The sequence below is a fragment of the Protopterus annectens genome, chromosome 1.part0 (assembly GCF_019279795.1).
Source record: "Protopterus annectens isolate FY-2018-M chromosome 1.part0, PAN1.0, whole genome shotgun sequence".
Lineage (NCBI taxonomy): Eukaryota > Metazoa > Chordata > Ceratodontiformes > Protopteridae > Protopterus > Protopterus annectens.
The window spans coordinates 1,928,985,269-1,929,011,515 of NC_056725.1; the positions used below are offsets into that span (position 1 = coordinate 1,928,985,269).

Below are 26,247 nucleotides of genomic sequence, written 5' to 3' on the forward strand. Positions count from 1 at the left end.
CTTTGTTAGATTATGTATTTTTTCTCTGTCAGATAGCAGTGTGAAAGTTTCAACGTGTGAAAGTGACCAAATTGTGACCCTGTCCGTCTTGACTAAAAATTAACTTGGTGGTGAAATTGATTCAACCACTGTCCCACCCAGGAATTAAAACAATATGTTGGGGACTTTGTTGGTATAATGAGTAAGGTGTTTACCTTACAATCATAAGGTACAGGGTCTGATTTTCATCTTTGAAAGGGAATTTGCCTAGGCGTACAAAGGCCCACAAGAGCAGCTAGCCTTAGTATGACTATGAACAGAATAAGAGAAATCTTTCTTCCTAAAAATGCCTGCTGTAAATAATGGTAAACAACAGAATGAGGGTGCCAACTACACTACCGACTCACCCTACACCAGCTACAGGGTAGTCAAGGTTTAATATGCCATTTTGGGAGCCACACAGGCTGCACAGTCTGAGATGATGGATGAAGTAATACCTACTTTTTTTTAAGCTGCTCTGGAACATTCTGGTCTGGAACTAAAGGAGAAAGCAGAGATTAACAGAGAATTTAGTAGAACAACTTCTTCTGACTGTACCCCAAATACTTGATGCATGTAGTAAGTTGGTATTGAAGAAACAGAAAACTTTATTTGAATGAGTTATTTTAAAAGAAGCCCATTTGGTACCTTGGAAAGTAGTACACTTGCAGTTGGGGCTGATGAGGGAGTCAATGTGTAGCGTTCTCTGTGACAATGCTGAAAGTCAAAAGAAACAACTCCAAGTGTTGGTGCTGTACAAATTCACTTAAGGGCATATACAAAAGCATTCTACAGATCAGACTAAGATGCAGAAGGTGATTACCCGAGATTATGAATTGCTGTTAAATTATTTTTTTATAAAATACAGTTGCGTACTTAAATATTTAAAGTGTTTCTTGTGAAGCCAAGATTAAGCTGTTGAAAACATTAAATTTTTTTTTGCCAGATACAGTAATATCTTTATTGTCAGAAGGAAAATACATCATTTGTAATTTTATACAGATGGCATAATGTAATTTCTACTGAGGTACTGTAAAACCGAAGAACTTAGTAATTCTAGCTCACACTGGAACAATGTGCCATTTTTGCAACAACTATGAAATAAAAAAACATCCACGAACAGTTACTGCATTAGTGACATTAGGGATAGAAGTAGCAATCATGTAGAATTATACCAGCACTTTGTGATGCTTCTGGGAAACAATCTCCTGCAAAGGCAATGACCAAGCATTTAAGATTGCAGTCATCAACGAAAAACACAAGGATAGAATGGTGTACAGTGGTATTTGCTAAAATAGCTATGAACTAAACTAAAGAATTCTTACACTTTAGGCAGAATACAACTTTTTGTTTGGTTAACTGTTGGGTGATATAAGAAGGAACCACATTTGAAATGTCACCTCTGGATGGGGCCAGATTCAATAAAGCCTACAACAAAATGTACAATAAGTGTGCACATTCTTTGTGCTTTCTAGTTACTCAAAGCTTATACCAAGTGTATATGTAGTCTACACTTTGTGGTAACATTTATGAATTCCTGTCAATATTTAAAGCTTCAAAAATATCAGTAGGAAAACTAAAATTAGGAGAAAAGGAAGTTTGTGTTGTGTTTGTTGTGTGTTAGAGCGGTACCTTTTAGTGTAACTGTTAAGATCGCTGAGAACCTGAGAATGAACCAATGTAAAACCAAACTGCCGCTCGCTGCATCTAAGAGTACACAGTTTCATTCCTTCCATCTCTCTTTAATTTACCATGTGACTCTGGGCAGGGTACTTGACCAGACAATGCTCCCTTGGTCACACTTGAAAAGGGACACGTGTCCATTTGTATTACCCAGTTAACAAATGCATAAAATACAATAAAAATAGTATGCATTGCAAGTTCATCACACTTTCAGAAACCAGAGTTACTTCTAAACTGAATACTGCAGCTTGACCTTTGCTTAATAGCATAGCATCTACAGTATAAGAATAAAAACAGTTTCAAGGACCAAGAACTACTTTAGGTTCTTCTGAGGTGGCCATAGCGGTTACTTCATATTGGAAAATAACAAGTTATACTTTGAAAGATTCATAAGGCACTTAGGTACACAGTATCGCTTCTCCCAGAATCACTTGGGTAAATGATTCTTGAAAATGCAGAGACTGTAATCCTAAGTTTGTCAAGACTATGCGGTTATTAGCATCTGATATGTTTTCTGTAGCATCTGATAGTTTCTTCAGCTACATTTCATATTTTTTTCTGGACAATGCTGCATTTCACTTTCCAATTCCTTTAACACTGGTTGAAATGTTTGCTGGAGGATCATGGTAAGTGTTGGCATCATACTGAAGATTCTTTTGAGAGACAGGCTACACATTTCAGCACCATTTCCCAAAAGAATACATTTATTTAGAAGGAAAGTACTTGTCAAGGTGTGCAGGAATTAAGTCATTTCTTTCCAAGTCATTTAAACTGTTTGGTTTCCTATTACAAGAGACTGTTTCAGTCTTGCAATACAGATAATTTTAGGCAAGACCAGTGCTGACATTTTGTGGGCACCCAGCAAGTGCCAAGTTATGTGGCCCCTGGACAATTTCAGTCTTAAGTATTACCCTGTCACTGTCACACCTAACAACTTTTTTTATTTCGTGCTGCAGAGATTTGGGAGTAGTACACATCAAACTGAAGTGTACCTACAATGCTCAAATTATGAAAAGCCGGTATATAACACTGTTGGTTCATCTTACAGATGGACAATCACAGTAACTGCAATTTAGTTGCAGTGATGATACATTACAGCAACTCAATGTAAAGTGGGCTGGACCTTAGGTGAAATGGTACCCTAGGCAAAGGGCTCCATGCCACCCCTCCCCACTGCCTACCATTCCGTCCCCTCACATATCCTCCAGTAGTCCCCCCCCAGGTCTTCCCACACCATGCACATTAATTTTCTTCTTCCTTTTGTCACATTTTGCCTTACTCCGAGCTTTTTCAAGAAGCCATGGCTTTGTCTATATGTTGTGAAGTGCACTTTTTTTTAACAACCTTTTCATTCAATGAGACTTGAACAACTACAATTAAGGAAATAAATTAAAAAAATGACAGTCACGGTCTCCGCTTCCTTCTTTTGTTAGATTCAGTTGAAAGCAAAGATTAAAATGGACACAATCATCTACTTCAGGTAATTGCTGTCATACATATCCACAGCATGTCTCCTCATTCCTGGCCCCTACACCCTAAAGGTGGACACCTGTATACATGCCTGATGTGTGATTTTGAGGAAAATGGCAAAAATGATGATCAACAATGTATTCCAACTTGTTGCTCCTAGACAGTACACTGCCCCTACACAAGTTCTAGTAACCTTCTTTGTATACCTCTGAGACAAGTTCTAGTAACCTTCTTTGTATACCTCTGAGACACAAGTTCTAGTAACCTTCTTTGTATACCTCTGAGACACAAGTTCTAGTAACCTTCTTTGTATACCTCTGAGACACAAGTTCTAGTAACCTTCTTTGTATACCTCTGAGACACAAGTTATAGTAACCTTCTTTGTATACCTCTGAGATATGTAAGAAAAGTAAAACAAGCAATGACATCATTGTCCCCAACCACAATACATAACTGCAGTTACTTCCTATGCACACCTCTGAGGTTTGGTTGTGAGGAATATTAAAGTAATGACCACACCATCTCCAGCCCCCACAAAAATGACAGCAACCTTCTGTACAAACCTCTGAGCAGGGCTGGTTTTATAATGTGTGCAGTTGAGGGCAGAAGCCACCATTAAGTCCATGTCGAAATCCATGCATACAGTCTTGGGTGTGGGGGCCACCCGTCCCCATGGAAGCTCTAAGAGTCTGAATGTTCTGCGCTGCGTTTTATGCCTTATTTTTTAAACTTACTTAACTGCATTACTGTCTGTGAATAAATAAAATCAGTTACATCTTACACACACACACACACACACACACACACACACACACACACACACACACACACACACACACACACACACACTGCACTTTCATGGAAAGTGGAGGAATGCCAGGTCTCCTACTGCATATCTTTGAGGCACTGCAGGAAACATAGCTAGAAACACAAAGACAGGGAGTGCATACAGACTCCACAAACAAAAAGTCACAGCCAAGAACTCAACCAGAGCAAAGCACTGTGACATGGCAATGCTACTCACTGCACCACTGGGGCAATGAGCAGTTGTTTTCACACACATTCTCTTCCTCCCAAACCACCAAAAACAGTCACCTACCTTGTATAAAGGTCTATGTCCATTACGGTAAGTGAAAAAAAAATATGGCCAACTTGTTACCCTTAAATATGCTATGCTGCAAGCTCCACATTCACAAGCATAATGGCAGTGCTGATGATTGTGATAGAAGATGAAAGAATTTTTATTTTTTATTTTTATTTAACATTTGTTAACCGGAAAAGTCCGACTTGGAATGAGCCAATTTTCAGCGGAGGCCCAGGGAGAAACATTCCAGATGCAAGTCTTTGTAAATTAAAGTCAGCTTCCTAATCTTACCCTGCAATCCCCCCATCCACACACAAGCATTATGCCATAGTAATACCAGTTTTACACTGCTTTCAGTAAATTGCACTATACTGTGCAACACACATACGGACACTGTTTAGAAGTCATGCACTCCAGTCATTTAATTTACTTCATTTTTTTTTGCCCTGTCCCTCATAAAAATTTTGATTTATTGGTAAATTGTTCAGGATTACAGACAGCCAATAATGCCAGACATTGGAGTTGCATACTTCATATTGCCCCAAAATGTATATTAATGCAAAACATTTTTTTATTATTTATTTTACATCTGTTGACCAGGCTAGTCCAACTGGACATATGTCAATTTTCAGCAGAGGCCCAGGGAGAAAAGCTCCACATGCAAACATTAGTAAGAACAGGTACAAATTAAGAATATATATATATATATATATATATATATATATATATATATATATATATATATATATATACACACATATATGTGTATGCATCAAAACACATTAGATATTAACTACAAAAACAGAAGATTAGAAATAAAAAGTGTGTTTTAAGAGTTTCTTAAAGCAAAAAAAGTTGAGAGTACCTAGATACTCAAGGAAAGCAAGTCAGTTAAAGCAGAAAAGTTGAGAGTACCTAGATACTCAAGGTAAGTTAGTCAGTTAAAGCAGAAAAGTTGAGAGTACCTAGATACTCAAGGTAAGTTAGTCAGGGTTGCTACAGGGGCAGAGCCAGTGGGTTTTGAGGTGTGTTTTGAGTTGGGATTTGAAGCAGGGCAGAGAGGAGATTGCTGTGAGATTGTGAGGAAGAGTGTTCCAGGTTTTTCCTATTGTGCTGGAGAACAAGGATTTGCCGGCTGAGTTATTGGGTTTACTAGTCGATATAAGTAGTTTGTCGGAGGAACGAAGGCTTTTAAGATTACAGTAAGGAGTGATAAGGGAAGTGAGTATGGGAGTGTTTGTGGTTTGTAAAGGATTTTGTGGGCTAAGGAGAGCTGGTGAAATAGAATTAGGTTTTGTAGTTCGAGCCATCGTAGTTGCCTTAAGTTTTGGCAGTGATGTGTTCTAAAAGTAGAGTTAGTGGAAAATCTGGCAATATTGTTGTAGGCAACAGACAATTTGCTGAGGTTAGGTTTGGACACTGAAGTGTAGATAGGGGAGGCATACAGGAGGGTGGAAATAAGATGGGTCTGAGCAATGGAAGTTCTGGCAAGTGGAGTAAGGAATGGTTTAATTCTATAGAGGGAGCCTAGTTTTCTGTTAACTAATTTTATAGTATTGTTGATGTGCTTGTCAAAGGTCAGATTGTTGTCTATCTCAACTCCGAGGAGTCTGGTAGTTGGATCAGGTGATATGTTGGTGCCATTATTTGATGTGACACAGAAGTTCAGTGGAGAGGAATTTCGGGTTGGTGAGAAAAGTAATAATTTGTTTTTTTCTGGGGTTCAAAATTAAGCATCGTTTGAGGAACCACATCTCTACGGTTTCGAAAGACTTTTGGGTGAGAGAGTGCAGTTCAGAGGGGGATGAGGCAGAACAGATTAAAGTAAAATCATCTGCATATTGTATACAGGTGGCAGGAGAAATATGAGTATGAAGATCATTAATGAAAATTGAAAAGAGGACAGGGCCAAGAATTGAGCCTTGGGGGACTCCTAGAGTAATGGGGAGGTGGTTGGATAATTTATTATGCCACCGCACAGCCTCTTATCTGTTGTGCAGGTAAGAGTGGAACCACTTAACTGAACTTGTGTCTAGTGCAAATGATTTAAGTAAGTTTAACAGTATTTCATGATTGACCATATCAAAGGCTTTGGATAGATCAATAAATATAGCAGAGCTAAGGGTATTATTGTTCCTATTTTTATTGATGCAGTCTGTGAAGGAGAGGAGGGCAGAGGTGGTGCTATGGTAAGGTCTAAAGCCGTGTTGACACTTAGCTAGCAGATTGTTAGTTAACAGGTGATTCAGTGGTTGCTTCTGGACATTTTTCCATGATTTTAGCAAAAGGAGAGAGTAAGGCTATGGGTCGGTAGTTAGAGAGTTCAGTTGACTTTTCACCTTTATGAAGGGGAATAATATGAGATATTTTCCAGAGTGAAGGAATGTAGCCTTCTTCAATGGTTCTGTTAATCAGGATGGTGATGGGATAGGTTAATGCATTAGCAGCAACTTTTAGATGCAGAGCAGGTAGAAGGTCAGCAGATGGAGAGGATGGCTTAAGTTTATGTAGCAGAGAACAAATGAGAGAAGAGGGAACAGGTTGTAGTTGAAATGTGGGAATAGAAGTGTTAGATGAGGTGGAAAGACAGGAGATATCAGGGGAGAGTTGATTGGAAAGAGACTGGACAGTTTCAGTAAAGAAGGTATTGAAGGCATTAGCAGTCTGTTTGGGGTTATCTTGGGAGGTGCCTGCAGGGCTTTGGGTGTCCGAGTGGCCAGGCTTCAAGAGACTACTTATTCCTGCCCAGAACTTTTGTGGGTTATGTAGGTTAGCCTGTTGCAAATGGCAATAGTAGTTTCTTTTATCAAGAATTACTGCTTTATTACCCTATTGACTTTTTATGGGAGTTAGAGTAATATTTAAAAAATGTCCCAGATTTTGAAAATTTATTTTGCCGTTATGTTTGGTTTTGCCAGAATGTTTGAGCAAAGAAGTTGAGAGTTTTAGTATCTGGTGTTCTGCCAGTATTTCTGAACCCTCCTGAAAGAGAAAACCATCCCTGAATATTGGGAGCATCAGCTCTTAAAATCCCCAGGTAAGGAAAGAGTGGTCGATCTGGGCTGCTGACCTCTAGCTCTTAGCTTGCTCATGTTCACTTAATGATTATTGGCTTTATCATAACAGGGCTCGTATCACAAACCTATTCAAGATAAAGTTAGTAATCAGAGAATGAATTTTTTTTTCTCTCCACAGCCACCCAGCAGCAGCTTTTGCAGGGCTTCCACATAGCCAAGGATGACTTTGGGGGCCACTGCAGCTGCAGGTATTCTGAGTGTCTAAAGCCAGCTATGATGTTAGCTTTTGTAGAGAAAATGCAAACAATCAGTATTTAACTGTCAGGGGTACAATGTCAGTGGTAAAACATAAAGAAACGACACCATCTGCTACTTGACAAAATACTGTTACTTCAACCAGAAGTATGTCTGAACTTTAAAGGAGAAGTGGTACCAATCCGACGGACTCTTCACTCTAAAGACTTATTATTATCCACCTAGTCTACTAAGTGCACAATACTGCTGTACTAGCTTTTGTTGGTTTGACAAATGTAACAAAATATCAAAATATGATCGCCTATTGTGGTCGGGGCTCCCCGGGACCATGGGGGCCCCAGCAACTGCAGGGATTGCTGGTGTCTAAAACCAGCTATGACTTTGTGGTATCATTTCAATAGCTAAAACTGTATCACTACAGTATGGAAGTGTAGAACTCCCTCTACTGTATCACACTGGCAATGATTATTACAAATGTTCATTTGGCTGCAATTTGCATTAAATATTCATAAAGAGCTTCCTCTGAGAGTTTACAGGTATGATTAAGACTGGGGAATTACTTAGTATCATAAGAGGTTACTAGGTTAATGGCACTAGGGCCTTTTTAAGTCTAGCAATTCATGCCCCAATTTTCCCAATTATCAATGCCCATTGGCTAAAACAGCTTTGGTATATGCCTTTGCCTTAGGGCATCTACAAACTGCCCTGTACATAAGGGCCACAGGAAACAAGCCATGGATGAATTTTAGATTTCCTATTCATTTGTCCAAATTACGTTTGAAGAAACTTATGAAAAAACTTTGTTTCACACGAGCGGGGAGTCTGTTCCAGAGAATGGGTAATCTCTGATACATATACTTGTCCCAGAGACATATATTTGACCCTCCACCGTGTCTTATGCCACACATGAGGTTTAGAAACTTAGATTGGGCAATTCAAGTGCTGTTTGTTTTACAAATGTATAGCAGATCCATCAGGGCTGGATCAGAGAATGCCTTGTAGGTTAGGCACAGATCACCTCTTAATACTCTGCAGGAGATGGAAGTACAGGGACAGGGTTTGAGGCAGTCCTCACATGACGTATTATTTACACCCAGATTTATTTTAGTGAGGAACATATGTGACCATTCCAGCTGTTGCAAATGCCTGGTCAGGTACAAGCCAAAAGTGGTCTAATGGGGGGTGAGTACAGTGGGACTATGATCTCTTTAGACCTGGATTCCATACCCTTACATAAAAGTTGTGCCACATAGAAGGATTTTCTCACTATCACAGACACATAGTGGTCAAAGTTCAGGTTACTGTCAATCTGAGTTCCCAAGTCCCTTACCACTGAGTCTACTCTTGAAGGAGTGTTATCAATGTTGTATTTGCAGTGATGGTTGTCTTCCCAAAGGCTGTGATTATACATTTTTTGCACCGAGTTTTAAACCATGGTTCTGGCACCAGTTATTTATCTGTCAGACCTTCATGGAGGATATCTACAACTTTGAGGGATTCAATCACTGCACCCAACTTGCAGTCTTCAGCAAATCTGGTCAGCCAAAGGCCCTATACATTTGCCCTTGACTTCAGAGAAGTATGTTAGTTCCAGTATAGAGTCCTGTGGGACATCACCAGTAACTGGCCTCTTGGTGTAGGTGGATTCCCACACTCATGTGTCCTTTTTGTGAGCCATTTGTCTTATCCATCAGGTGGCATAGGGATTTATACCTAAATTTGTGAGTTTGTCTATGACATCCGAGAGAGGTATTGTGTCAAATGTCTTTACAAGGTCAAAGTAGGCAGTATGTACCATTCTGCCCCTGTCCATAGCTCTGGTGACCTTCTCGAAGAAGTCCACCAAGTTTAGTAGGCATGACTTGCCCTTGTCGAAACTGAACTAGTATGGGTCCACAGTTTGAAGATTTCCTATGTCTGTTTATCCTGTCCACACTTATTCTTTCCATGGCCTTGCATATAAGACTAGTCAAACTTATGGGTCTATAGTTCCCTGGGTCTGTTGATGGTCCACTTTTGAGTAGTGGAATGACTACTGCAGTCCTCCATTTCTTAGGGGCAATGCCTGTCTGGAGGTTATGGTTGAATAGAGATTCTAGTGGGTCTCACAGAGCACATTTCAATCTATTTAGGAGGCATCCTGGGATATTATCAGGGCCAAATGATTAGTGTTTTTAGCTTTGGATAGTGCAGTAAGGACCTGTTCTTTAGTTATAGTTGAGGAAAATGGTAGCGGGTATTTACTGAGAAGGAACTGGGATGAAATTAGAGCTAAATTTATCAGCCAGCAGATTTACTATATCTCCCACTTTGGTATAAAGTTTCCATTTAGTAATAGTTCAGCACACTAAGGTGTTCCCTTTAAGGTTGCATACATAACTGAAAAATGTAGTATGATTACCCTTAGCCTGGGAGGCTATTTTTGCCTCGAAGTTGACTTTGGTGGATTTGATTGCCAGAGTTTCTTGTTCAAACTAATGAGGGAGTTTTTGTTTGTCTTTTGGGCACAGCCCTTCTTGTTTTTATATAGGATTTTTCTTCTTTTGTTGTACAACCAATTTATGCTGGGGGTCCATCAAGGGGGTATGCTTTTGTAGCTTGTCCTAATGTTTCTAAGCAGTTATTTACATGCTTCTACAGGGTTTAAATAAACAAAGCCACTATGTTCACTAAGTTTGGTGGGCTTGAAATTTAGCTATGGCATCAATCAGTAGAAGGTAGTTAGCCATGGAAAAGTTAATAAAGGTTCTGCGGTTAGCTGAGAGTTCAGCCTGTATGTTTACTTCAAGAATGACCACTTTGGGATATGATCTGACCAGTGAGAACATTACACAAAGGTGGGGGAGGGGCAAAATGTTTCCTCATATTTGTGAGTACCAAATCCATGATATCTGCCCCCTTAGTAGGTGCGCGGACTAGTTGTTTCAGGGTGTTTTCATTGACAAAATCCAGGAATTGTGAGTCTGCATGTTGATGGCTGTGTGTGTGTGTGTGTATATATATATATATATATATATATATATATATATATATATATATATATATATATATATATATATCCATCCCAGTTTATGGTGGGACAATTGAAATCACCCATGAATAGGATGTTGGACAGAACTGTGAGAGAGTCCAGTACATTCAAGTATATGCTATGGTTATCCTGGGTCACAGCCTGAAACCTACAGCTAGCAAGGTTATGGTATTGGACTTTACTAAAAGTTAGTTGGACACGGGGTAGCTCAAACATGTCAAACTGTTTGACCACTCTTGAGGTGTGCTTACTTTTTATGTAGATTGATATACCTCCACATCTTGCCCCTTCTAGTGCAGTAGATGGTCTAAAATGTGTGGAAGGCGTTATAACCTTCTACTCCTGGGTGCTTTTTTCAGCTTTATACCATGTCTCAGTAACTGCACAGATGTCAACACTCTCCAGGGTGGGGAGCGTTTCTGGGGACTGGAGCTTCTTGTTGAGACGCCTAGTAATGAGCACTAACACCTTTAGTTTTATCTTGTGTAGAAGTTACAGTGTTGGAAGGGTAATCAGACTGGCATTTCCTAAATTAGCACTACAAAGTGGACAATATTTTGGCCAATATCCAAACCCTAGTGGGGACAGGTGTAGTCCATTGTTAGCAAAGCATCATGGTGTGTCGATCATGTCTTCCCAAGCTGACAAACACTGAACCCCCTTAGAATGACACCAGTAACTTAGCCAATTGTTAAAGTCAATCATCTTATGTTTATACTGTGATATTATCCTTGGAAAAGTTAAGAGTAATGCTCAGTGCTAGGATCATACTTGCCTAGGACACAATCTGAAAGCTCTATCATGTCTCTCTTCATATAGTCCAGGGAGATAGGTTTTGGGTCATTACCACCCACATGGACTATGACAGAGTCATATTGGTATTTGTGGCTCAACATCCTGAGTGCATGTGTGATGTGGCAGATCCTTGCCCATGACAGGCAACAAACAATGACCACCTCCTCGCTCAGCCTGGTGAGAAGGGCATTAGTATATCTCATGACAAAGTCTCCAGTGACCAATATATTGTGTTGTGTGGAAGTTGGCCTTAAGGGCTTACACTTTGAAACATTGTGAGGTGTGTGTGTGTGTGTGTGTGTGTGTGTGTGTGTGTGTGTGTGTGTGTGTGTCGGGCAGTGTAGTCTTTATAGAGTGTTTAGGTTGCTGAGGGCACTGTTTGGGAGGACACTGAGGTTTGGGTAGCATTTAAGAGGCTCAGCATGAGTTTATGTGCTTGATCTATAGTAAGAGCAACGTGTGTTACTGGTAACCTGTATGGAGATATCCGTGTCTGTATGCAAGAGCTTTGGCTCCAAAGACATAGTATAATTACATCTCTTGCATACTGTAGCAGTCTGCTTAAGAATAAGGTGGAAGGTGGTTGTCAGTAAACATTGACAACTGCTTCGCTGTCTCAAAATGCCTATCGCCACCAGGCTGGCTACAGAGACAGTAGGAAAGTGCACATCCATGGCTGTCAGTCCTCTTTTTTGTGATATATGAGGGGTGGTGCAATTAGGATTTGGAGTTGCTGGGCTGTGAGGAGAGGTCTAGGATTGATCTAAAACAGCACTCTTGGGGTAAAGCTTCTTAGCAGACAAACTAGCTGATCTACACTCAGCTATATACTTGAGAAAACAACAGAGGAAGTTTGATATGGAAAATTACAAGTCTAGGTTCCTGTGTCTATACAGGGCACTATAAACTACTGCTGCACAGCTGAGCACATGTTATAGGAGATGAGTTATAGAGGAATCCAGTTCATAAGCAATAAAAATGCAGTACAAGTGTGAATATAAGACTCAAATCCCAAAGCAATTCACAATTCTCTCACTATTGTGAGTTATACTACAAGACTAAGCCCCCCCCCCAAACCAAGTAAAATGCAAACAAAAAAAAGCAATGGAAATGAAATGAATGAGGCACCGATGCTGCAGCAACTCACAATTCTCCCACTATTTTGAGTGATACTACAAGACTAAGATCCCAAATCAAGTTAAAAAATTACACAGTTGACTTTTGGTTAAAACAAGGAAAAATGCAGAAAAGAACAATACAAAATTCACATTAACTCTCTGAATATTGCAGCATGCACTAATTGAATGAGATGATATGAAACAGGCTACCTCAAGATTTAGAAGTCTAGTTTGAGTTCCTTATTAGTTTGAGCTATCAGTGCCCAATAGAAATGGCACTGGGAGGGCTTTGCAAATTCTAATTTATAGTAGGGGAGGGCAGTTGAAAATCCACCAAGTTTAAAAACACAACAAAAAAACTCTGAGACAAACAGCAGTTTTAAACTTGGAGGTCTTGTAGCTGAAGACGAATGTAGGCACATACCTTAAATAAGAAAACTGTTTCCCAGATTGCCCCACTAATTAGCTAGATCTAATTCCTACTCAATCAATGAATGCGAAAGGAATGTTTACTAAATGGCCCTAGCCAGCAAACTTTAAGACTTCAGGAAAAAAACTTTGCAGTGAAACAAAGTTTAAAACACAACAAGCTGTAATGCAATACCAAAATCAAAAAGTAATGGATGTTTCCAAACCTTAACTGTAGAAAATCCAAAAATCAGCGCAGTCAAACAGCAGTTTTAAACTCGGCACTCATGCAGCAATATTTTGTGACTGAAATTGCTTGCACTTTGACACATGAAATAAAATCATGACTTGAATTACTATGATGAACGGTTCCTTCTGGACTGAATTCGTTCTGACTACTGTAACAATTTTGTTCATTAAATGCCTGAGTAGGTCTCCTCCTCCCTCCAGTGGTCCAAGTTTCCACTTCCTTTCCTCATTTTTCATGTTGCTTTGGATTACAACAAAACTTAAAAAAAATGAAAACAATGCAACTGTACTGAGCAGGTCTAAGGCCAAATTCCATAATTTGCAGGAGACCAGGAATTTGTATGGGGCAATTTGAATTATGTTTTGTGAAGTCCCATTAGTGCATTATCCCTACAGTCCAATGTCAATTAATGCAGAAAGAATGCCTGTTCCCAGGCTAACTAGTTGCTAGTTTACAGCTCTGGAAAAGATAATATAAAAATGTGTTTAAAGGGTATTATAAAGCAGCAGGCAATAATAAATGATACCAGTAAGAACAGAAGCTGAAAACCGTTCTCAAACTGTGGCACACTGAACCTCAACACAGGAATGGTAGGTAAAGCACCCACCTTTGTTTCTGGTAATATATAACACAGACTAGGAATCACTTCAGAGACTACCATGAACCAAATAGTTCCAGCAATGAAAACTTCATATCTTCAGCAACATAAATTATGCACAAACATTCACTGCTTGGCACAGGAAGCTAACAAGTAAAGAATTAGAATAAGAATAAAAAACTACTTATGAGAAATTTCAAGTTAAGAACCTTCTTCTTTCAGTACCAATCTCAAAACTTTAGACTGCAACAGAACTTTCAAAAATGTTTAAATAGGCAGTCAAACGCCCTTGATGTTAAACACAGAACTTGCAATAAGTGACTTTACATCTTGACAAAATATTACGAGTGCATCAAAACCTCTGTGTATTTAATGCAATGGCAACCCTTAGGTGACATCAAAAACTTCTGATATCAGCATTATAATTTCGGATTGACATTTTTTCTTACATTTATTTTAATTGCGTAAACCTCTTGTTGAGGGGAACACTGACTTTATTTTAATTGCGTAAACCTCTTGTTGAGGGGAACACTGACTTGTTATGTAACTTCCCCAGAGTCAAACAGCAGGCAGACGGAGGCTGAAGGAATCAAACCATGGACTATATCATCACATTCATCAGAAGCCCAGCCCACAGCCTAAATCCTCTGCATTAGAGTAACAGACAATACCAAAATGTTCTTAATACAAAACCATCCATTTTTTTTACTCACATGTATTGTATTAGCAACTATAAAGCCTGCAGTTTTAGAGATGTTTCAATGTGCCCTAAATTTGCTGAAAAATCAATAATGTAATTTATGCCATTTGCTTACAATACAGAAATACTGCTACATCTTAAAAAGAATTTACCTTTTCTCCTACAAAGTCTATGTGAGCAAACAGAGATCAAATGGATCTACAATTCTTCAGTCACTGCGTGCAGCATGTGACCAGTTTGCTCATGTTTGCATTACCTGGATTACATACACCACAGTAGCTGCGGTGGTGGTGCTGCGGTAGTGTTGTCGCCTCACAGACGCTGCCCGTTCGATTCTCAGTTAGAGTGTCTTCTGTGTGGCAACATGCATGAATGGGCGTTCCTTCATTGAAGGTTGTGCGTTAGGCCCGGCAAGCCAGCACATAAAAATCTACTGCCAATCATTAGCGGACCGGAGTTCCGCTGTGGCGTCCCCTAACAGGGAAAAGCCGAAAGACACAAAATATACACCATAGTAACATCTGTTGCTTATGATCAACACAATTCAGTGTCATAGTTTTATAAGCAAATATTGTATTCCATATATGAAAATATGTTTTACACTTGTTAAATGAACAGTGTGACCATTTGACACGTGCTTTAGAATGAGAGATACATCGTGATACACAAACTTTTTTTCTAGATTACGCATTAAACGAACAACAGTGTGTACCAACAGAAATACATGCATAAAGTAGTACATGACAAGTACGCTGATGAACATATTCACAGATTACAGATAGAATCACATGTGCATCAGTGCAGTGTCACATAATTTACACTTTAGTTGCTATCCACACACACCTTCGTAATCTTTGTTATACAGGACTAGGACAACTGAAATGGTTACATCATTTTTACAAGAAATGTCATATCAAAACGCACTAAATTGTAGCAAATCAACTTTCTAATAGAATGTACTGCAATATAAATAGACTTAATTCAAGCAATATGAATCTCCTTAAATATGGTTCAACTTAGTTCACTACTTTGATCAGTCGTAGCCTGTTTTACCTGCTGTTATCCATTTGAACATTATCGGTTCACATCAGCATCCCATTTTGATGGTGCTTAACCTGAACCTACTGTACTGACTAAGGTCTGAATTCCTGGACCAAAAAGCATGTCACCTAATTAATAACACTTTTTTTTTGCATGATTTTAATGACAGTGTTAAAGCTAGCCATTTTCCTTTTCTTAATATGACCAGGTCATTTTCACATTAAAATATAGTTTTGTTCAATGTAGCCTACACGTACCATACTGCATTGCCACAAAACTTGCAATTGTCTATTTTGTGTGAAAATTACCTGGCCACATTAAGAAAACCTGAAGCACATCTCTTACAGTACCTATATCTCATTTCTGGCCTTATTTTACAGTCCTTGAAAACTACTCTTTTTACACATAATGGAGAAATCACCATCACCCTATTTACCCAACAAGGGTTTCGGTTAGAAATGTTCATTTAAGCCTTTCTTAAAACAAAACACTGCTCCTATCTGCTACAGCTACGAGCTTTCTCAGATAAGCAGCACATTATACCGATCACCTGCTTCTCATAACTAATATATTCTAGTCCTCACATCTGAGCAGAACGTTATCCAGATTACCTGCTTCTTGTCATGACCAATGTATTCTAGTCCAGTGAATGGGAAATTGTATGTATCTTTTGCCTGCATCACATGAATGGTAACAACACTGTTTTTTTAATAATGCTGTACCACACTTAGAGCCTCTTTAATTTTTTGTTTAAATCTTTGTTCAGTTTTCCCTACAAATATCAAGCCACATGCCACTATTCTACAACTGTATCTAGCTACACGTATCACATGTGATATACTACTGTTGGATCTGGGAAGCAAAGTCCTGTCACACCATTTGTTAATTTGTGAGTTTCATTGACTAAACTACAGACAGCATCTTTTTGCTCTAACTGTAAATCAACTTCTCGCTTAAAGGAGATGCTATAACAAGTTATTTAATCTTTTTCTAACTGAAATGGGAATAATTAGATCAGGCTCATTTAATATGACTTTACGCTGGAAAACTGTATAAAACTTTGCCAATATTTTCATGACTCGCTTATGACCAGATATACACTCTGTAACAAATTACAGATACTCAGGTTTTTGGTCCTCACACAGGCTGGCTAGAAGAGTCCTACGTAAGCGCACTTGAGAGCTTTGGACAATTGTTAAAATCATCCTGTATTTACTTCTTAACTACAGATTCCTACCTCATTTTACTTTAAATCCTTCCCTTAGTTTTGGATACAATGTAGTAGGACACTCCATTTCAATGAAACATCTTTTCATGATGCCTATCCCCTTTTCCACTGCTTCTGGGCAAATATATAATCTCATTGCTCTAGAGAATTTACAAAATGAAACAGTTTCCTGGTGAGTAAACAGTAACAGTGTAAAGCAGTAATACAATTTTGTCTACTTTCTCCAATGTATCTTAGTGATTAGGTGGAAACTGGGCTCATCCTTTTAGCTAATCAGTACATCCAAAAATGGTATCAGTTGTATTGTTGTCTTGAACGTTAAATCTAAAGCAAGCCATTCAGTGAATCAATATATTTGTTAAATTTACTTAATTCTCCCTCTATACTCCTGAAAGCAAAGATAATACTGTTTATAGATTTTATATGTAAAATAGTCTGAGTGACTGAATATATATTTTCATACACATTCATTAACAAAAATAACTACAAAGATTATCAATGCTTTTAATTAATTACAAAATTAAGCATAACACAAATAATAAGGCACATAACACAAAGTCCTAAAGAATTTCAATAGACAGCATCTCCACCTTCTCCTCCCCCTTCTCTTGATCAAACATTACAAAAGTTATGACACAGCTGCAAGAATAGAAACAAACATTTAAGCTCCACGTTTTGCTTAAACAGAAAATTATGAAGGCAATATTTAAAAATGAGGTCTTTGTTGATCATAAAAAAATCTGACACAAACCATGTTTAATGCTACAACATGCTGCAGCAACGGTCCACAGCAACACAACAGCTTCCTTACAACTCATCAGGCTTAAAGTGGATGAGGTAGTATCTGATCGAATTCAGCACAGCAAAGGTGAACTCCCCAGCTGCCTGATCTGATAGAATTCAACACAGCAAAGGTGAACTCCTCAGCTGCCTGATCTGATCAAATTCAGCACAGCAAAGGTGAACTCCCCAGCTGCCTGATCTGATAGAATTCAACAGAGCAAAGGTGAACTCCTCAGTTGCCTGATCTGATCGAATTCAGCATGACAAAGGTGAACTCCCCAGCTGCCTGATTTGATCTACTTCAGCACAGCAAAGGTGAACTCCCCAGCTGCCTGATCTGATCGAATTCAGCACAGCAAAGGTGAACTCCTCAGCTGCCTGGTCAGATAGAATTCAGCATGGCAAAGGTGAACTCCCCAGCTGCCTGATTTGATCTAATTCAGCACAGCAAAGGTGAACTCCCCGGCTGCCTGATTTGATCGAATTCAGCACAGCAAAGGTTGACTCCCCAGCTACCTGATCTGATCGAATTCAGCAAGGCAAAGGTGAACTCCCCAGCTGCCTGATCTGATAGAATTCAACACAGCAAAGGTGAACTCCTCAGCTGCCTGATCTGATCAAATTCAGCATGGCAAAGGTGAACTCCCCAGCTGCCTGATCTGATAGAATTCAACATGACAAATGTGAACTCCCCAGCTGCCAGATCTGACAGAATTCAACAGAGCAAAGGTGAACTCCTCAGCTGCCTGATCTGATCGAATTCAGCATGACAAAGGTGAACTCCCCAGCTGCCTGATTTGATCTACTTCAGCACAGCAAAGGTGAACTCCCCAGCTGCATGATCTGATCGAATTCAGCATAGCAAAGGTGAACTCCTCAGCTGCCTGGTCAGATAAAATTCAGCATGGCAAAGGTGAATTCCCCAGCTGCCTGATTTGATCTAATTCAGCACAGCAAAGGTGAATTCCCCGGCTGCCTGATCTGATCGAATTCAGCAAGGCAAAGGTCAACTCCCCAGCTACCTGATCTGATCGAATTCAGCAAGGCAAAGGCGAACTCCCCAGCTGCCTGATCTGATCGAATTCAGCACAGCAAAGGTTAACTCCCCAGTTGCCTGACTTCTACAGGAAATCACCGAAAGTGTGCACCACTGATGACTCATTTCTTAGGGGAGATTTCTCCCTTATTCATGTTTGTATGACACAAGAGTTAATACGTGTGTATATATATATATATATATATATATATATATATATGCCTGTGAGGTGCAGGAGAACTTGCCCTCTCTCTTGCAAAAAATTATTTATTGTTTTTTCACATGTCGAGGTCACTATTAGTAGTTTTCATCCTGCTGTAACCTCATCCAGATGCAACTTAAAGGGTCACAATGGAATCCAACAAAACACATGAAAACATACGTGCAGCTGCCTTATCAATCCAGTTTTAGTTGCCATTACAGTTTTAATTTTAACACAGTGATTGACTGAGATACAATGAGTTTATGCTTTAATTAGGGTTTATTTTTTTTTTACTTAGTTCTCGCTGTTAGTTACTGCACCTCGTCAGACCAGTGAGCAGTCAGACTTTTTGTTTTCTAAAATCCATTTTGCAAAGTTAATATAAAATGGTGTGCAACAATCCCAATGTGCACCAATGCAAGCAGGACACTGTTAAATCTGAAAATCTTGTAACTGCTGTCTGTTCACTCTACTGACTTAGTCATTTTTTGTTTGCTTCAAAGTTGACAGCAACAGCACTGAATGAGCTATGAACAACATCTGCTTCCTACTGCATGTTAACTTGACACTGGAACTCTTCACCCTGGGCCCCATCTACAAATGAGCTTTGGCTGAGATTCAGAAAGGGCTACTGTCAGCAGTACACCATGTCATGGACAGAAAATCACTAATGGCAGCTCCTTCAGATTCAGAGACTGACCCATCACATCAATTTTACACATTTGGCAGAATCACAATGGTGGGCCGTCTCCACAGCCATATTAAATGCTAAGAAGGCATTCCCGGGGAACAGCCTATGCTAATTAGCTATGTGATCTCCCCCATATATGCCTCCACACACAGTAGTTGCTCAGCTGTTAAAATCAGCATACCTGGCTTTGTTCCCCTACTGTAGTCAATGGGTGAGACCATGTAAACGGTAAGTGTCTGCACAGAGGTATTGGTGGGGGCTGTGAGTGCAAGTATGTGTGTGGCAGTGTGCACGTCTGTTGAGCTATGAGTGGTCTCAGGAGAGAGTGTGTGTGTGTGCACATGAGTATGAGTCTGTGTATGCGTGGGGGGCTGTCGTGCCTCTCAACTCCCCTAGACTAACAAGCAAAGCCTGTAATACTGGGACAGCACACTAGACACCAGGGGCACTTTTTACTCTAACCCACTTAAAAAGTTAATAGGATAAAAGAATTTTCATCACAAAGTATTTTCTGAACAAGTAAGAAATTCCAATGCCTGGCTTTACTGACTGAATGTGACAGTCTGTGATTTACAAGGGAGAGGGCAAAAAAAAAAAAAGGCAACATCAAGAATGCTCTGTAACAAGGAGATTGAGTAACAGGGTATGGATGTAACCATTATTAAATGAGGCTAACTTAATGGAGGAATAAAGACCACACATTAAGAACAGAGTTTAAATGTTACACTACTTCATTTAAAAAAGTTAATAAAACAGATTTTGCATCATAATGCAATTTCGGAACAATAATTACCGATTGGCTGTAATCCTCCATGACTTCTGGGGGACAGGGTAAAACTAAGAGGCAAAATCAGGGCCATACTGTAAACTCATGACAGTTGAGATGTATGTGTGGTTTGTGTCTGAATGAGTGCATGTGTATGAAAGTGTGCGTGTTCTCGATGCCTTTTCCAACATGAGGCCTGGGCTGTCTGTGGTAAGTACTGCCGACAAGTGCTGCACATGATTCAGAAACACACTAATTAACCAATAATGAGGTCCTCCTCATTGCAGCTAAACATATCTCTGAATCAAAATTTCCTGTAAATACAGAAAATGCTAGTTTTTGCTGCAACAATATCCACAAACACACAGGAATATCTTTGAATCCCAGCCTTTACCCAGTAGGGCTAACCTGGTAAACTAAGTATAATAAACCAACAGTCTCATCTACCTGTTGTCTGGTTGAGTAGAGTGCATGATAAATACAGCCACATACTGGACTGTTGGCAATATACATATATTTTATATACATATATTTTATATGACTGTGTTTGTCTTTTTAACTTATTTCCATTTTTTACTGTTGTTAGATTAGATAATTGATTGGTTAATGACATGGGTGGGGTTGAAGTGAACTTCATGGTTAACTTTTTTATTCTGAAGAAGTCCACATAGGACGAAACCTAGGTTAATCGATTCTGTCGAGCTGTTGAGCTGCTGTGTTGAGCTGCTGTTGTTTTTTATGTTCGTGGTGTTCGCGATAAATTTCATTTTGGGTCCGACCTCGTTCTTCATTCCTTGGTGTTGAGGCTCATCTTGGTTCTTTGGTAATTTGTTTGTTCGTTATGGAGAGCGGTGGTTTATCGGCAGACATTATGGAATTATTGGCGCAGATTAAAGAACAATTAAGGGAGCATTCCGATCAAATTCAATCCTTAGTTGAGAAGCAAGGTTCTGGGCTTAACTTGCAGGAATTTGGCAACTACGGCAGTTTCGGAGTGCCTCTCACTCAACCTACACCCAATATTAATACACAGCCTGTGAGCAATGGTGGTAACAGTGTGAACAATCAAAGTAAAGTAATTAATCATGAGAAACCCCCTGGAGCTGAGGGGAAACCAACACGGGTCAGTAGTGATTGTTGTAAAAATAATACCTTCATTTTTAATGCAGAAAAAACCTATAATGTTGAAGAGAGCAACAAGGCTAACCAGTCTTTGACTGAGCAGCTTAAGCAGTTTGAATTTAAGTTATTCAAACTGCGGAGAACTCAGTTAGAAAATAGTTATCTGGCTAGGAATATCGAGCTAGGACTGGTACCAAAAGGTTTGCGTGTGTGGAGGTACCCCAATGGTATTAATGGTGATACGGAAATGATCAATGAATTATACACGCTTTTTAATAAGACTGGTTTGGCCATTATGGACATTATGGTTAAATTCAATAATAAAAAAATTGACATTTATTTATCTGATCTTAAGCGTATCAACGACAATATTACTAAGGGCTTACTTTTTGAACAGTATTACACTAATTATACCAACATCATTGATGATGTTGAAAGTAGTTGTGGTTCTATGTTTAATAAAAAGACACAAAAAATACAATGGGATATTAGAATTTACGAATTGGACACTGTTTACCCACAGTCGAAGGGTAACCAACGTAACCATAGCAATAGGTCCTCCACCAATCAAACATCCGATGACGAAGCGGAGATGACGTCAGAGAAACGTAGTGGTGATAAAAACGTGAGGTTTTATGGTGGGAGCCCTTTAGGAGAAGGGATAAGGCATTCCGAAAGGATACGAAACAGAGAGGTATCCCACGAGGAAAAAGATTTTCATGGGATGGGTGCCCGACCAAAAGCGGGGTACACTGCCAGCAATCACCGGAATGGTGGTTGGAAAACGAGGAGGTGAGGAATGATGTTATTTCAGTTCATGAATCAGCTTACACGGAATTTGGTGTGAATTCTGAGATTAGTAACTTTATTGCCGAAGACTTTGTCGTCCAAAGGACATCAGTCATAAGCAATGAATGTTTTAATCATCTGAATGATGCGAACTTTAATGTAAAATCCTCTGAAGCATGTAAGGCGATGGCGCAAGATTTTGATAATGCATCTATTAATGCGCCATATTTATTGACTTTAAATAGTAGCTTTACAGAGGTGACTACTAATTCTATTAATGTACATGATGATTTATTAAATTTAAGTGTCTATTCTGTTAAGGGAGTTACTGGTGATGTGGTTGTAAGCGAAGGCATAGAACCACACAACTGTTATAGTGTTGTGGAAAGTTTTTCTCCCAGCAGTGTAAGTGTTATTGATTATTCAGAAGTGTTGGTCAGTAAGGATGGGATGGAAGTGATATTTAATGACACATATAATGAACATGTACGAACAGTCAGTATTGAGAAAAGGGAAGATGAAAATATATATGATGGTTCGTTGCTTTTACAGGAGGGTGCTGAGAATATCACACTAAATGGAATGTCCCTAGAGGGTGACGAATTAGGAAGTAAGTCGCCACAAGGGGAACATAATGGGTTTTTAAGTAACCCTATTATTATGGAAAATGCTACCGGTGACTTTAAGCTATTTAATTATTCTAATTATAGTTTCAATACTGAACATGTCAATTTATTTCCCAAGGGTTTTACTTTTGTTCCATGTAGAAGGGGCACACTGGTTGATGCCCTAATTGATTTAAAATTATTTGTACGAAAAATGAATTTGAGAGTGTTCTTTGATGGGGTTAGTGTGGTTAATAGACAAGGGTCTATGACAAAACCAAGTATTTTTAATCCTCCCCTCAACCCTGTTATAGCTACTTTTGAAAAAGTGTGTGAACTTGACATTAGGGATTACTATAAGAAAACTATAAGACAACCATGTCTGAATTTAACAGAATTTGAGTGCACATTGCTGAATAATTTAAAAAAGGTTGACAATATACGTATAATGAAGCCTGATAAAGGCAATGGGGCTGTCATAGTTGATAACAATGATTACAGTAATATTATGATGACTATGCTTATGAATGACAATTACGTAGAAACCAGTGTTAATGAAATCAATATTGCTTTTAAAAAATTGGACCTCATGTTAGAAGACATGTTGTTTCAAGGGGGAATTAAATGAAGTTGAGTATGAATTTATGTGTAACCCATACCCAGTAATTTGTGGAATTTTTGGAATACCCACGATACATAAAGGGTTGGATAACGTTAAATTCAGACCTATTGTAGATGGCAAGAGGTGCAAAACTTGTTTCATAAGTCAATTTTTAGATCATCATATGAAACGAGGATTAAATGCTTTCCCATACATAACAAAGGACTCTTGGGATTTTTTGGAAAGGGTTAAAAAATTTAAGTACAATAGTCAATTGAGCTTTCTTACCATAGATGTGTGTAATTTGTTCTCAGTTATTCCCCACGATATTGATCTCACATGGTTAGAGGAACAATTGCTGGTGACGGGTAATTTCAAACAAGATAAGATTAATGTTTTTGTCAAACTTATGGAAGCAGTTTTGAAAAATAATTTTACATTTTTTGAAGGGCACCTATTTAAGCAACACACTGGTGTAGCTATGGGTGCCGCTTGTATCCCAATTTATGTCACTTATATCATGGCATATTGGAAGCAAAATTATGTTTTTACCAGTGAATTCAGACAGTACATTAAATTATACACGCGTTACCTTGACAACATATTTATTATATGGGAAGGTGAGCAAGTTGTCTTAGATGCTTTTTTAGAATATATTAATAATTCAGTTTGGTTCCTAAGATTTACTTATGATTTTGATATGAATAATATCACATACTTGGATGTCAGATTAACCTTTGATAAGACATTACAAATGATAAAATCTAACATATACAGAAAATCCACTTTTTCAAATTCATACCTCCAATATAGCAGCTGGCATCCAAGGCACCAAAAAAGAGCCATAGTAAAGGGCCAAATGGTGAGAGCGGCCAGAATGGTTAGCGAGGAGGAGGATTTCGTAAAAGAATTGAATTTTATGATTACTTTGTTTTTAAACAGAGGATATCCAAAGGAATTATGTTCAGAATTGTTCAAGGAGGTCAAATATAAAAGGGATACTGGATTTTACATTCCCATTCTTAAAAGTGACAAGTCTAGTATTACATCTGTTAATTTAGGAAATCTAGGAAGACTAGATGAACATCCACTGTATTATATTTTAACTTACAATTTTGATTCTGAATATATAACAGGTATGGTTAACAAGAATTGGGGTATTTTGCAAATGGATAAAAATATAGTAGCAAAAATGGCCTTGGCACCTAAGTTTATATATAGGAAGGATACATCCTTAAAAGAGATTTTTGAAATATGTTCTCCATCCCCAAGTCAATGTAATAGCAGTGTATTTGGCAATTTTAAATGTGGGAGATGTACCATTTGTGAACATATACTGACATCAGGCAGCATTCTAACTTTTAAGTAACATCGTATTTATATCACAGGACACTTTGATTGTTATACCAAGAATGTTGTCTATTTGGCCAAGTGTCAGGTATGCCCTGCTTTTTATGTGGGAAAAACTTGCCGGTATTTTAGAGAAAGGGTTAGAGAGCACTTATTAGATATAAAAAATCTAAAATTAACTAATGCATTAGCCAGGCACATTTCTACTTGTTTAGACCATTCTTTTAAATTTTGTATACTGCAACAAATCAGGTATGATTCACAAGGTAGAACTTTAGAGGTGCACTTAGATTTATGTGAGCTTAGATGGCAACTTAGATTGGATGCACATTGTCATCCAGGGCTAAATGATTGTTGCACAATCAAGCCTGTTCTCAAGCTCAAACATATATTGGGCTAATTTTTTGATGTATTTGATTGTATACGGAATGTAGTTTATCATTTTTGGTTCAAGTTATATGTATGTATAAATAGTATCTATTGCTAACACTACATATATTTTAATTTTCACACATTTATACATATATTTTATATGATTGTGTTTGTCTTTTTAACTTATTTCCATTTTTTACTGTTGTTAGATTAGATAATTGATTGGTTAATGACATGGGTGGGGTTGATGTTTAGCCTTATTTAAGTGAACTTCATGGTTAACTTTTTTATTCTGAAGAAGTCCACATAGGACAAAATCTAGGTTAATCGATTCTGTTGAGCTGCTGTTTGTTTTTTATGTTTGTGGTGTTCGCAATAAATTCCATTTTGGGTCCGACCTCGTTCTTTATTCCTTGGTGTTAAGGCACGAAAGCCAATTTTTGATTGTCCAAAAACTGCTTCATAGGTTCATAGCTGCATGCTAGGGTAATGACCACTAGGATCCTTAAAAGCCTAGCCGTACAACCCAAATGTGACTCACAAATTAGATTCATATTTGATTTATAGGGGATGACATACTGAATGCTTCTGTCCATCAGAGACACAGGAGCCAGACCAGGGGTGAATTTCTGATTACTTATCCAATGGTCAAAACTGCACTTAAATAGGGATAGGAAGTAACTCTTCTTCACATGGGTGGGGAGCCTGTTCCAGAAAACAGGAATTCTCTGGGAACCATATCTGTCTCTTCAACATGTCCCATTTATGTTGCAAGCAAAATGTAGGTCTTTTAATCTAGTAGTTCTGATGCTGTTTGCCTTGCGGATGTACAAAAGATTCATCATATGGGGTCCAGGGATGTCTTGTATGCATGGCAATGATCACCTCACAGAGGTCTGTATGATACCAAGTAAACAGGCGGGACTTTGAAGCAATCAGCATTGGTCACTGTGTTTACTCCTTGTATTCTTTTTTTTAACAAACCTTTGTGGATGTTCCAGTTGCTGCATGTGTCTGGTCAGGTATATACTAAAGGGGGCATTATACTCTATGATGGGCCTGATGAGGCCCAAGTACAGTAGTATGACAACCTCTCTAGATCTAGATGCTATGCCCTTGCTTACAAGTTGAGCAACATAGAAGGATTTTCTTACTACCTTGGACATAGTAACCTAACCTTTGACCAATAATATCTACATGTGTTCCCAGATCCCTGACTAGTGAATCAACTTTT

The 26,247-nt window shown here is 38.6% G+C and overlaps 1 protein-coding gene across 1 annotated transcript in view; it reads right to left on the minus strand.

The window, feature by feature from the left end:
* The window catches only part of RAI14 (retinoic acid induced 14), a gene marked incomplete in the record, with an annotated part of 1,743,343 nt that overhangs the window by 1,685,874 nt on the left and 31,222 nt on the right, over positions 1-26,247 (minus strand).